The sequence below is a fragment of the Grammomys surdaster genome, unplaced genomic scaffold, assembly GCF_004785775.1.
Source record: "Grammomys surdaster isolate TR1022 unplaced genomic scaffold, NIH_TR_1.0 125976, whole genome shotgun sequence".
Classification (NCBI taxonomy): Eukaryota; Metazoa; Chordata; class Mammalia; order Rodentia; family Muridae; genus Grammomys; species Grammomys surdaster.
Genome location: NW_021620792.1, coordinates 897,569 through 912,518, shown reverse-complemented (window position 1 = coordinate 912,518; position 14,950 = coordinate 897,569).

Below are 14,950 nucleotides of genomic sequence, written 5' to 3'. Positions count from 1 at the left end.
TCGGGTCCCTTTGCTTTAACCAACTGTAAGTCAAACTGAGGAATTCTCACAGACCCTGGAGATTTTATCATAATTAGGAAAGCCAAGCATGAAAAAGGTTGTCACCCTGTGCCCTGTTATCATGAACATTTTATTAAAAATATATTTTATTTTTAAATGATGTATGTACTTTTAAATATATTTTTAAAATATGTGTGTCTATGCATGTATGTGTATGTGCACAGGAACACAGCTGCATGCAGAAGCCAGAAGACAGCACCAGGTACCCTGAATCTACAGACAATTACGAGCCACTCAATACTCTTAGCTACTGAACCATATCTCCAGCCCCACACACATTTATTTACTTACTTTATATTTGAGATGGGGTCTCTCTACATAGCTCTGACTATCTTAGAACACACTCTGTAGACCAGACTGGCCTCAAGACCTGCCTGCCTCTGCCTCTCAAGTTCTGGTATTAAATAAAGTTATATCTCACAATGCCCCAGCTCCAACCCTTTACGTATTTTTACCGGGAATTCTACTCTATGCATTCCTATGTTTCAGGGTAACTGACATTCTGATCAATGAAACACAGTTCATACCACAACGGTTCCCTCAGATTATATGGAGCTGCTGAGCATAGTGGTACACACCCATCATCACAGCATACAGGAGGTTGAGACAGGAGGATTGAAATTTTGAGGGCAGCCTAGGCTATAGCAAGACATTATCTTAAATATTAGGGCAACTACTAATTATGATTAATTAATTAATTAATTGATGAATTGATGAATGTTTGAAGATTATGTAGACCTGACAAGGTCAGGCCAGTGGCACTACAGCTGTCTTAACACCAGGACATGATATATATTTGTATCAGTTTTAACACTGGTGAACAACGTTTAGTCAATTTCTTTTTAACAGCTGGTTAAGAATAGATCACTGAATGACTTCTTCGTTCAATAGGTAACTTCTTGCTCAAGCAGGAAATGTGTCCCGGTACCTAGAAATCCCATAAAAGCCAGGCACAACCCACATTCTGAAACCCTAGCACTGGTGGGGTGAGATAGGTCGATCCCAGGAGCTCACCAGCTGGTCATGTTCACCAAAACTGAAGCTCCAGGTCCAGCGAGATCCTGCCTCAGCAAAGAAGACAGAGTGGTGAAGGAAGACACCCAACACGGACTTCTAGTGTCACCTGACCCACCCACCCCCAGCCTCCGCCACAGACATACTCACAAAAAAAGGCAAGATGTGTCATGTCTTATTTTGCAGGAGGTGACAGGCTTTCCTGGTGCGTGGTAAGCAAATGCTGTGAACCTAAAACATATCTTCAGTCCAGGGAAAGGTAATTTTTAACAGCGTTCTATAAAGACTGCTCATTTATATAAAAGTAGAGTGCTTAACAATTTAGTGCTAATACTTGGTGATGAAGATACATGACTATTGCCGGTTGAGTTCTCCATGTTTGTTTGGTGGTGAGTTGAAGACAGCTACCCTCATTAAAGCCAAGTGTTCTCTACAAAGTCACATAAAGTGGCTGACCTAAAGGCCTGAGTTTGCACACAAGCTACCATGTGGTCATGGTGACCAAACGGCCTAAGGAAACATTTCTCAGAACATACTCCCACCATTAAGTGGGGGGAGACTATATTTAGCCCTGGGTTCTGGGTGTCAAAAGCTTCAGGTTCCCTGGAGAGTCGTCACAGGGAATATGATCGCTTTCCCTCCCAAGTTGAAGGAAGAAGAACATCTTGGCCTCTTGCACCTTGAATATTCTCAAACTGATGAGGTTCCTTCACATGGGCTGGGAAAGGTGACTGTCAGTAAAGGAAGAGCCTGCTTTGAAAGCCTGAAGGCCTGAGTGTGGTCCCCATTGCCACACAAAAGCTGTGCACAAGAAAAGACAGCTGGGCTCCCAGAGCCAAGGAGGCAGAAGACAGGTGGGTCCCTGGGGCTCTCTGGTGGCCAGCCTAGCCAACTGGTGATCTCCAGATGAGTAGCTCTGTGGCAAGTAGAGAGGAACTGAGGAAGACACATGAAGTCTACCTCTGCCCTCCACATGCAGAGAGACTGGGGGAGATGAATTCTGGGCTCGGAATCCATGAAACTTTAAATAGACCATCCTGTCCTGGAAGTCCGGATGCTGCTTCCTGTCTCTCATCTACAACCCCTTACCTCTTTTTCTGACCAAAGTGGGTAGCCATGTGTGTACCTTCCTGGGTGTATGTGTTGTAGATAGATGACAGCTCCCCCATTGGATGAGACCTCGGGCCTCTTTCCTAAGACAGTGTGAACTTCATTTTGCACATCTGTGGGAGAAACATACACAGACATCTGTTTCCTTCTCAGCCTGGAAACAGCATCCAGTGACGATGATCAGTCCCATGTAAGCCACGGATTGTAGACCCTATGCCAGGAGCTGAGGACATTAATTCTGCTCACATTCAAGCCTTCTAGAAGGCTGGATGGGTGAAGTAAAAAACTAAGGCAGAAGTTCTAGGACATTCCAATTAAATATGCATGAGAGTCTCCTGGGAACCCGTCAAAGAAGACATGCCAATGAAGAGGATCTGGGCAGATCCTGCAATCCACACGTTGATAATGATTGATGGTTGGTACTATGACAAGATCTAGGGTCACCTAGGAGACAGGCCTCTAAATATGCCCATGAGGAACGGTCTAGATTAACTGAAGTGGGGATGGTGCCATCCTGAATGCGGATGTGTGGGGCTGTAGAATGTGCAGGGGCATGGATCCTATTGGGCTGAATTGTGAGTCCCGTGTCTGCTGCCCCAAGGGGCGGATGCAGTGGCTCAGAGAGGCAGAAGCACAGGAAGTTGACTGTGTTCACTCTACGCTGCACCGGGCGGACATCGGGCTGTAAGAAGCCACAAGGCACCACTCCGTGGGTGGATAGAACACAGTCTGAGACCCCTGTGGGGGCCAGAGCTCTTGAGTTAGAGATCCCCAGGCCAGGAGGCGGCCAGAACCAACTGGTCTCAGCCCTTCAGCTCTCAGGCACTGCTGAGAGGCCACAGAAGGACCAAGATGGGAGCATATAGGATGGATCGACCCACAGCCGAAGGGGCGAGGGGGAGAAGATGAGCTACGGCTGAGTCCCACAGGAAGGAGACTCTTGGGCATGGTGTCTTGCTTGGCTGGATCATGGCTGGTTCAGCTAGCTCACTTGAGTTGGTGGCCTCCATGGCTGGATCATAGAGAGGTCCTCTGTGGGAGGTTAGAAGGTAGCTCAGTAGCTGAAGACCTTCTCTATGGTTCCCCATGGCGGGTGCCAAAGAAGAGAGGTGGTCCAGGTCTTAAAATATGGTCTTAAAATGTTTATTTTCATGCCAGAAAATGAATGAAGCTATACCCCGTGTTCTCAGGGTGGGCCTGAGGTTAAATATTTTTTGCAAGGAGGAGTGTCTGGAAAGGAATGCTTAATTGGCTATGTCCTCTGGCACACATGCCTGGAAGCCCACCACTCAGAAGGTGGAAGCAGGAGGAGCAGGCCTTCAAGATCAACCTTGACTATGGAGTGAGTTGGAGGTTAGTGGGGGCTGCATGAGATATAATCAGATATTTCAACGTAGAAGCCAATGACCTTGGTTTGCCCTTGTGAGGGACAATATGATCCCTTATAGCTTTTTTGTTTGATGATTCGGTTTTGGTTTTTGGTTTGGGGTTTAGTTTTTGGTTTTTGTTTGGGTACCCTTGGAACTCACTCTGGCTTTGAACTGCTAGAGATCTGCCTACCTCTGCCATCAGAGCACTGGGATTAATGGTGTGTGCCACCACCACCCAACCCAGATATTACACACACACACACACACACACACACACACACACACACACACGAGTCGCTAAAAGACAATCAACATGTAAAAGGTTATCAGCTTTGATAGTGACCTCAAAAATCCTTGTAAAAACATGAGAATACATCACCTAGTTACTAGAAAAGCCAATTTAAAGAACAGAGGGCACCAAAGTTGAGGTGAGGTGAGAAATAACATGAGCACACAAACTCTTAACATTGACGTGGGAGTCATACCTTGATGCAAAAACCTCTGAAAACAACTGGCCATCTCTATGGATACACACACACACACACACACACACACACATCCTTTACCCCAGCCACTTTATACCTGGGGAAGTGCCTAGAAGGCGTGAACACACCAAGGCACACAGAGAAAAACATTCATGGTGACTCCGTTCACAGGAATTCCAAACTAGTGACAACCCAACCGTCGAATTGGCCTGTAAGTCAAGGTGGATTCACGGGGTGCAGTGACCTTCCTGCAAGAATCAAACACCTCCACCCCCAACAGAAACAGAGTTCTCTGACTCCCTGACAGTGAATTCACAAATGGTGTTGAGAGTATGAACGTTCCCACAGAAACAAGCCACACTGTGCACTGAACCTTCTGCAAGGATGATTGGCTCATTAGAACTTCAGGGATTGTGAAGAGCTTGAATGTTGCTGGGCTAAACCCTGAATCCAGTTTATCTAGGGCTATCATTAGCCTCATTAATGGCCATCCCTTGACTACCACTGTGTCTGACCTAACATCTGGAGACTAGCAGGTGAAACCTTTGAGAATGTATTGATCTAATAGCATATCAGCTTTTACCAACCAAAAAAGCCAAAAGTAGGTCTGATAACAGTTGAGGTCTAGAGCTGAGATCTCCCCTCTTCATCATGACTTACCTGGCCGATGACCCCACCAAGGTGTTTAAATGGTGTTTTGATTCATGTTGTTTCGTCGCCATTAAGCTGTTACCACGAAGCGCGAAACTGGGCGTGACCTGAGCCTGTGACCACACCACTTGCGTTTGGCTCCAGAATAAATTTCTCCTATACTCTCTGAGGTGAGAGGTATGTTTTTTGTGTTGACAAATAAAAGCCGATTATAAAGGAATACAATTGGTTTCTGCGAGAAGCATAATGAGGTAATGGATTCAAGTTTGAAGGGAGGAAGGGCTGGTTATATAAGGCAGACAATGTTCTAGCTCTCTGAGTTGGATGGACGGACCTAGCTCAGTCTGTTCACTGAGACATTGGCTATGCTTACAGTGTGTGTCTCTCTAAGTCCGCGTTCATTCATAAGACAGATTAAAGCAATGAGGAGGCCCCACAGTAGCTGCCACCCCTAACTCTGTTCTTCAAAAACCTCCAGGGCTGTTTGCCTTTGGATTGTGGAGGATGTGAGATCACATCGGGGGCTCCACCACCAGACCTCCCTCCTCGGCCCAGCAGCCTGGATGCCTCCATCTGGCCTCAAGCCAGTTTCCTCCACTCCTGAGGTCTTTTGTGCAGCTCAGGTGGGAGTGTTTTCCCAGCATGCTCCGGGCCCCTTCCATGGGCGGGGCCTGGGTTTTGTGGGAGAGAGAGAAAGGAGAAAGCATTAAACTGTGACAGGCAGATGCTGAGCCCGGCAGCTGGGTAAATAGAGCCCGGGGATATTTTTACCCATGGCTTACACTCACTGAAGATGCAGGCCGAAAGCACGGGGAGAGTAGCTCTGCCCATCTCCGGACCTGCACTGATCATATCCCTCAGCACCCATGGTTTTGTGGGTAATTCTCATTGTTTTAGGGGATTATATATTCAGCTTTGTGTCTTCTGGTTTTCTTACTCTGGGATTTCTCTGGAAAGCTGCCTTTGTACACTGTGACCAATGAGCATTACAGTGTCTGTTGTGAAAAACCCACTCGGTTTTTAAGCAGGGAGTATTAAGTGGAGGGGGAGGGGGTAATAAATAGTCTTGAAGTATGGAGGATGGAGAGATAGATGAATGTCACAGTTAATGATTTTGAAGTCACCGGAAACCAATGGTGTGTGGGTCTAAGAGGTCAGAGTTCAAGTTCAGGCTGACCAACTTGTAAGGTGCAAGTCATGGGAAATGGTTCTGTAAAAGAAAAACTAGGTTAAGTCTGGGGAGTGTAGTTCTTTGGTAGAGTGCCTGCCTAGCAAGCCTGAAGTCCTGGGTTCAATCCCCAGCACTGCATAAACTAGGTATAGTGGATTGCATCTGTCACTCCAGCACCCGGGAGATGGAGGCAGGAGGACTAGAAACCCCTGTACCTGGAAGCTGGCTCAGCAGGCCCTATTGGCAGCCAAGCTGAGCAGGAGACCTTGACAAGATAGAGGCCTGCGGGTAGCTGGACTTGCCCCTGGAAGCTCAGCTTGAAAAATGCTTCATTTAACTTTAATGAGCTAGCCCTAAAACAGCATGTTATCATTTTTTGCTTTGCCAAGCCATAGAGTCTAATATCCACACAGATTTACACAGAAGACTCATAGACTTCTTTTCCCTAAGAGAAAACTACCAAAAGATGGTGTGTGTGTGTGTGTGTGTGTGTGTGTGTGTGTGTGCTCACACATGAGTGGCCTGGCATGCCTAAGGCACACAGGGCTGCAAATGGCCGTAGCGTTGCTCTGTGTCGGGTTCCAAGCTGAAATGTCCTCTGGTGTCCCAGGTTTATTTCAGTCAGGGCTGCAGATACCACTCTGTGCAAAGTGCCTGTCTTGCTTGCACACACAGAGTTCAGTTTTATCCCAGGAATTCAATGGGAAGGAGAGAGGAAGGGAAAGAAGAAGGGAAAGAAGGAAGGAAGGAAGGAAGGAAGGAAGGAAGGAAGGAAGGAAGGAAGAAGGGGAGGAGAGGGCAGAGCAGGGCAGGGCTGGCTGGGGTGTCATCTTAGAATCCCAGCGCTGGAGGTAGAGACAGGTAGATCCCTGGGGCTCATGGGCCCACTTTCTTGGCTTAATCAGCAAGTTACAGGCTGGTGAGAGTCTTTGTCTCAAAAAGAAAAAAAAGGAAAGGAAAGGAAAGGAAAGGAAAGGAAAGGAAAGGAAAGGAAAGGAAAGGAAAGGAAAGGAAAGGAAAGGAAAGGAAAGGAAAGGAAAGGAAAGGAAAGGAAAGGAAAGGTGACTGACAAACAGAGGCTGTCCTCTGGCCTATACACATGCATGCAAACAGACAGACATGGAGAGAGAGAGAGAGAGAGAGAGAGAGAGAGAGAGAGAGAGAGAGAGAGAGAGAGAGAGAGAGGAAGGAGAGAGAGAAGAGTGATGGAGGTCTCACAGCACAGCGGAAAGATTCAAACGGTCCCCATGTAGAATGTGGTATTTTTAAAGCTCACCCCAGCTTCGACCAGCAGTTGAAGACCTCATCCAAGCCTGGAAGTTCCAGTGTCTCCTGAGAGTCATGACCCACTCCAGGGACCCAAGGCTGAGCCCCAGGAGCATCACTCTGTCTCCTTGCTCTCTTCCTGAGGCTGCCTCAGGAGATGCCCCTCACTGGCTTTCTGCACAGGTGTCGTCAGCTGGTGGTATCCATGCCATGCAGAATGTCTTACTGAGGGCAAGGGCATACACATACACACACACACACACACACACACACACACACACACACACACACTGATGCAGAAGCCATGACCCAGGTGCCTGTGTAACTTCGTGGTGGTGACCCAGCTACCAGCTCCATGGTGTTGACAGGTTCCTGGTCGAGATGTTTGAGCTTCTTTGGAGTTTGTTGTTCCTGTTCACTTTTTGCTTTGTTTGTAAAACTAAGGATTGAAGCCGAGTCTTCATGTACCCAAAGCAAGCACTCTACGGCTTAGATACACTCCCTAGGCCTTACTCTGTAGCCCCCAATAGGGTTAAGCTTCAAATATTACCACCCCAGCTATTCAAGTAGTCAGGATTATGAGCCTGTGCCAACAAACCCAGCTTGTAAATTGTACACAATCACATCTGATCTTTACAGTGACCCAAGTGGTAGGGACAACCACTTGAATGCCATATTGCAGCTCTAAGGACAGTGGGATGGCAAGGACCGTGTTGTCCATGGCCAGCAGCTAGTCACATGAACCACATGAGTCTGAAAAAAGTGGTCTAGCTCCAGGGTCAGTGTGTCCTTTAACTACAGAGCGTTGGGCACCTGCTGCCCTTAAATGAACAGATATATAACAGGGATAAAGAGATGACAGACATATAATGAAAGAAGCAAAGAGCAAAAGACATGGAGAAGGGAAGAAGGAAAATCAGAAAAGAACTGTAGACAACCAGAGGGATTTTGGCAGACATTAGACAGGTGACAGACAGCTAGGGAAAGAGTAGATGATAACCCTGGGTTGGGTGAAGTTGAGAGCAGGATCCTCGGGAACATGCCTCTGTTCCAGCTCTCTGAAAAGAAGAGTCTCTTTAAGAGACACAAGAACACAGATGCCCCCAAGATGTCCCCGTGGAACACTGGCCTAGTGCAGACAAGCCACTGAACATCCGACTATTTTCCAAATATTTGCACAGCAGACTACCGTACTTTGGCTAGCTTCCCTTCCTTTTGTTGGATAAACACAGCTGGCCTGCAAAAGAGGGATGAGGTCGTCGTATGGAGAGGATCCTCAAAGACATCTTTTCTCTGCCAAAGCCCACTTTACAGAATACAGATGAACACATAAGCATGGAGGACCATGTAGAATTCCCTCTGAGTGGCTTTGAAAGTTTCATTTCAATTTGACTCGAGTTGACTCTCAAGGAGAAGGGTCGTACGTAGGTCTCGAAAGAAAAAGGCACATGGGAAAGATTTGCACCAGTCTTACTTAGCATGCTGGTGGGAAGCTGGGAACAGAGGGTAGCGCACAGTAAGTGTGAGAATGAGTGCTAGGTCATAAGCTGGGGACGAACAACCAGAGTACAGACAAATGTGTGTGAACGCATCCCTATAGCTGTAGGGAGAGGTTCTAAAAACCCTTAAATTAAAACATGAGCGGAATGGAATTTACAGACCAGTGACTGTCCTCCAAATTAACTACACACACAAACGCACATACACACACGAGTGTACAAACTCACACGCATGCACACAAACACAAAAACACACACGCTGTTTTAGAGGGGGAAAGGCTTAAGGATATGTTTCAGGGGAAAGAGGGATAGGGAAGGTTACATGTCTGTACACACATGCAACATGCATGATATGTACAATGCAGTGCATGCAATATAATGTACACAATATGCACAATAGGATACACTCGACACTCTCACCACAATAACCAATATAATATATACAATATGATGATAGAGTTGAATCTATGCCAATATCACACAAGCACACAGCATTCATATAATGCACATACCTCAGTGTGCACAATACATACAATGTACACACTGTGTGCAGCACACACAGTACATACCATAAAATCCATCATATGCCCAATGTGCAACCCAACACACATGATCCGGTGTCTTCACAGAGCTATGTGACCTGGGACAGGTGGTCATTTGTCATCTCCTAATAAGCATGATCACCTCTAGCCTGCGTCTGAGCTGGAAGGAAACCTACCCATGTGTCAGCACAGTGACCTCCGTGGGAAAGCCCAGCAGCTCGCTGCTGCGCTCACTGTACTCGTTTCTGGTCCAGGGTTGGTTGAGCCTCATCACAGGTGAACAAACCCCGTCTCTGAAAGAAACTGTTTTTTATCATCACTAATTGGGCTAAGCCACGGGTGACAAGCCTGTGGTTTTGCCTTTCAGGCCTGGGGAGCCTTGTTTCCTTCCTCCAGTCCTGGGGATTCACTTCTCAGCAGGTGCCCATCCTGTGGTCAGTGAGGGGGATCACTTTTCAGATACAACTTGGAAATGATGGATGCATTTCCATCTTCCCAGAGGAGAGGTCTTTTCCCAGCCACCGGCCACACTGTCTGGATGGCACCATCCACCATCGTTACTGTGCAGAAAGAGAAGTCCTTGCCACGTCTAGTGCTGTGAGTGCCTGCAGCGCCCTCAGAAGTTGTGGATGGTTAGGGAATTATCACCCATGAAATAAATAATAAGAATATTCTACAAAATACTCACAGACACATGGGTGTGCTCGCAAGCACACACACACATACATGCACACGCACACTCACACATGCATACATACACACATGTGCACACACATACATGCACACGCACACTCACACTCACACATGCATACATACACACATGTGCACACACATACATGCGCATGCACACCCACACTCACACACATACACACTCACAAGCACACACCTTTTGAACCCTGTCCTAAATGTTTCCTGGATATTCCCTCATGTGATGTTTGCAATTCTACCATTACCATAAAACAACAATTCCATCAAGTTGGGGGTCTAGTGAGCACAAAGCCCTGGGTTCCATCCCCAGTAGTGTGATGACAATTAATGGTAAAAAAAAAAAATAATGTTGTGGGTTGATTTACTTGTCAAGTACTTCACATAAAGCTGATATTGAATGTCAATGCCCAGTATTGTTCTGTCTGTCTCCACAGACAGTGATGCTGAGGAGTGGAGACTGAGTCACTCATCGGATACAGCACAAGTAACGTGTGATGGTGTAACGTGTGATAATGGTGGTATAATAACCTCCTTCTCAGAGACAGTCTTGACCTGTGCTTGGTGGACTTTCTACTGAGGACCATAAAACAAAGCAAATATGTCATGTATCATATAAAGCGATAGACACATGGACAGATGATAGATAGATAGTAGATAGATAGATAGATAGATAGATAGATGATCAATGATAGATACATGATAAATAGAAGATAGAGAGATGATAGATAAAGATAGACAGATAAATGATAGATAGATAGATAGATAGATAGATAGATAGATAGATAGATAGATACATAGATAGATACATAGATAGATACATAGACACATAGATGGCAGATACAGATAGGAAGATATGATGAACAGATAGACAATAGATGACAATACATGACAGATGATCTGGTAGATGGTAAATGATAAAAAATAAAATATAGATTATAGATAGCTATATAGTTATCATAGTCCGATGATAGCTAGCCAACTAGATTATCAATAGACACATAGACACATGGATTACGAATAGATGACTTATGCCAGTGACAAGGTACCTTACCAGCTCCAACCCCACCTTGATGAAGTTAGCATTTGTTTTGTAATAGCAGAATTGGACTATCCGCTCACTGACACATCCATAACTGTTCACCGAGCCCCTTTTATGTACCAGAAACTGCCGTAGGCGCCTTGGTGAAGAACTTCAAGACAGAATGACAAAGAACAAACATTCTTTGGAATTCTAGATTTAGCATCACTTAACCAACCCAAGAGTGAGACTTAAGCTTAGATGTTAGTCCTTTGCAGGCAGTGGGGGTGGGGGGTGCAGGAAGGGAGACTGAGGCAGCACAGGAACGTGTTACTACTGATGGGTCCCTGAAGAACGCAGAGCTGTGAGAAACATCAAGGAGGTCGTCTGAGGCTAGGCAAGCAGCGCCTGAGGCTAACTCATCTTGTCCAAGAGGCTCCCAGAAACAGTGTCCCCACTTTCATCCTGCATGTACAGGCACCAGGAACACATAGAAGATAATCTCGCACATGCAGACAGACTCACTGGTCTTCACCATGACTCAGGAACCAAGCAGCACTGGGGACCTATCTCGTACGGAGGAGAATCAGGGTATTGAGTCTGAGTCTGGTTGCTAGGGTTACGCGGACAGTATGATGGATGAGCTGAGACTCAAAACTTAAGATCTCCAACTCCAGGGCTCTTTGCTTGGTATCCGAGAGTTCTGAATTCTTGCCCTATCCTATTTCAGGAAAGGACAGCTGGGTGGGGGGAAGAACAGCTGCCCTCAGCCTCATAAAAGATGAGGTTCTCGCCCCCTGCTGCTATGAAAGGAAGGAAACAAATCCTTTGGTTCTAACTGGAAATAAAAAAGAAATTAAACTAAGATATTATAGTGCAAGGGAGAAACATTTTCCCAATCCCATTCTGGAAGGGGTTTAACCCGTTCCGCCATTCAGTTCCAGTGACTGTATCTGTGGAACAGGGGGACATGTTTTTGTGTCTCTTCCCTTTCTTAATTTGTAAAATGGAAATAACCATGCCACCCGACTCAAAGGTCAACTGTGTTTATTTTGTACTTACAGTTGAACACTGTGAGTGATTAACACTGAGTACTATAATTGTTACCATTCAAAACGACTTTTACCATCTGCCAATGGTTGGATGTGGGCTCTCTAGGCAGGTTATCTTTCTCATTAATGGTTAGTTGGTTGTCTCTCTAGGCAAGCTATCAATCTCATCACTGGTTGGTTGGGGTCTCTCTAGGCAAGCTATCTATCTCATCACTGGTTGGTTAGGGTCTCTCTAGGCAAAATATCTCATCACTGGTTGGTTAGGGTCTCTCTAGGCAAGATATCTCATCACTGGTTGGTCAGGGTCTCTCTAGGCAAGCTATCTATCTCATCACTGGTTAGTTAGGGTCTCTCTAGGCAAGATATCTCATCACTGGTTGGTTGGGGTCTCTCTAGGCAAGATATCTGTCTCATCACTGGTTGGTTGGGGTCTCTCCAGACAAGCTATCTACCTCATCACTGATTGGTTGGGATCTTTTTAGGCAGGTTAACTCATTGGTCCACATTCTACTTTCTTTTCAAAAACCCTCAGTGGTTACATACAAAACAGGCTCCCCCACATTCTTCATCAGTGAAGCTGTATTCCATCTCTGAGACAGGTCTATCACCTAGCCAAGGACATCTACTCATTAAGAAGGTAGGTTGGTCTGGGACCATCTTTAGGCTTCAATGGGCCTGATAAATTATGACTGTCTACCAGGGGCAGAACACAGGGAGTAGAAACATTCTGTCTGTTATTCCTGGTGAGGGGGAGATTTTGCCTTGTCACGTTTCCTCTCTTCTGTCAAACTGGACCACATTCCTCCGTCACCACTCCTAGATATGAGTTGACATTCTGGTCCCTATCCCATTAATGCCTTTATGTTCTTGTGGAGGATTAAGCATTATCTTCAGAGGCAAAAGAGTGAGACTGCCTGGTTTCTGTTTGTTGATATTGTTGGTGTTTTGGGTTAGGGGGATGACCATGAGGGAAGGATAGTGGTGATGCTGATGACGCTGGGTATTGGTACAGTTGATTGGCAGCTTTTGTGGTCCTGATGACAGTGCTGGTTATGTTAAGTGATTCATGACTTTGGTGACGGTGAAGGTGATGGTGGCGATGACTGTGGTAAGTGGTGGTAATGGTGGTGGTGATGGAGAGGCTGTAGTGAGGGGTGAGGGGTGCTACTGATGGTGATCCTGAAGTGATTATGATAGTAATGATAATGATGGTTATGGTGGTAATGATAACTGTGACAACGGTCATGATGATGACGGAACTGGTGATGGCGGTGGTAGCTGTGGTGGCGGCAGTGACAATGATACTGGGTTGCTGGGAGTCATGTCAGTGTTAAGGGAGCTATTCCTGGTGGTGGTTTGTGGGCAGATTTGGTGGAGGTAGAGATGACGGAGAGATTTGGTAACAGTGGTTTCTCTTCTCCTCTTCCCCACATATGGACTGTCCTGTTATACTGTGTTGAAAGATTGAATACCATAGGTCCAAAACACCATCTTCTAGCTCTTAAACCTACACTGATCTTTCTTTTTTAAAACATTTATTTATTTATTTTATGTATATGAATACACTACCATTGCTTCCTTCAGACACACCAGAAGAGGGCATCAGATCCCATTATAGATGGTTGTGAGCCACCATGTGATTGCTGGGAATTGAACTCAGGACCTCTGAGAGAGCAGTCGGTGCTCTTAACCACTGAGCCATCTCTCCAGACCCTACACTGATCTTTCAATACCTTTCACACATACCCAGATTTTCAACATTTATCACATTGCCAAAGAAGCCCCGTAGGGCTTCGATGTGCCCAGATGCATTGTTACACTTGAGAGTAACTTTTGCAAGACTCTATTGTGTTAGAGTGATTTCTTGTGATTCCACAGGAAGCACATGCTGGGAGGTGGTGTACGACAACACCTGCAGTGAGGCCTGAAGCCTCGGTTTCCCCATTGCTCCTCAGTCTTGCCAGGCATTTGTGCCTTCTCACCAGGTTTTACAAACTGTAGCTCAGGGAGAGATATAACTTCAGACATAGTGGAAGGCTGGTGTGTCTGATTGCGTGCTCCCAGCTGTCCTCCTTGGCACACGGGGCCTCCCACTCACACCTGGAAGGTCAGGTCTCCGTGTGAACATTCTCTACTGGTTCTGATCACCATGGCCTCCTTCTCACCATAGCACAGGCTGAGCCCCCTTCCACCATGCCCTCAGCCCATACTCCTGAAGTTCCCAACCAGCCAGCTCCTTGCTCTGTGGCCATGCTATCCCATCTGCAGGATGCAGCCCTTTTGGGAGCACCCTGGATCCACTTTCAAATGCCTGATTTTTGTCCTGTTTCATCTTAGCTTCTCCGTGCTTGCCCCTCTTCCCCCATCACTCCATCATTTCCTCCAAACGCCAATGTGAGAACAGGAACCATATACTTCTGTATACTTTCATTTTATCTCGAGGAGAACCGTGGAAGAGTGGGCTCATCGTTTGTTAAATTGGGAAATGAGACGTCTGGAGGACCAGGAGAGAGATTAATTTGGTGTCCCGGTGCTACATATCATCCCTTTGTCTGGTAAAGGCCAGCAGAGTTGGGACCCTTCTGACTTTAGCTCTGTACAGACATCCGCAGCCCTCTTTACTATTGCCTTGCGAAATGAAGGTTATGTAGCTACAGATTGGCGTCTGCCAAAAGCTCTGCTGTTCTTTCCCACTATCCAGAACAGGATGAGGATGGGGTAAATCTCCAGGAGCAGCCTAACAGAGGAATAGCCAATGATAGCATCTAGGAATCGGGACTGAGTAGTCATGTGCCTTGAGAGAAGACAGAAACTCTAGGTCCACACCCATGCTAAGGATCTCACACTGAGTTTCTAATGGATGCAGCAAGAGTGACATAATCCCTTTGACATCCTCTTGTGTGAACCTGGACTGATGGCTGATTAGAAATGGACATGTCACCTCTCCTCCTCTCTCCCTAAATCTCCCATTATCAGTTCCCCACAACAGGTACATGAAGGAGAG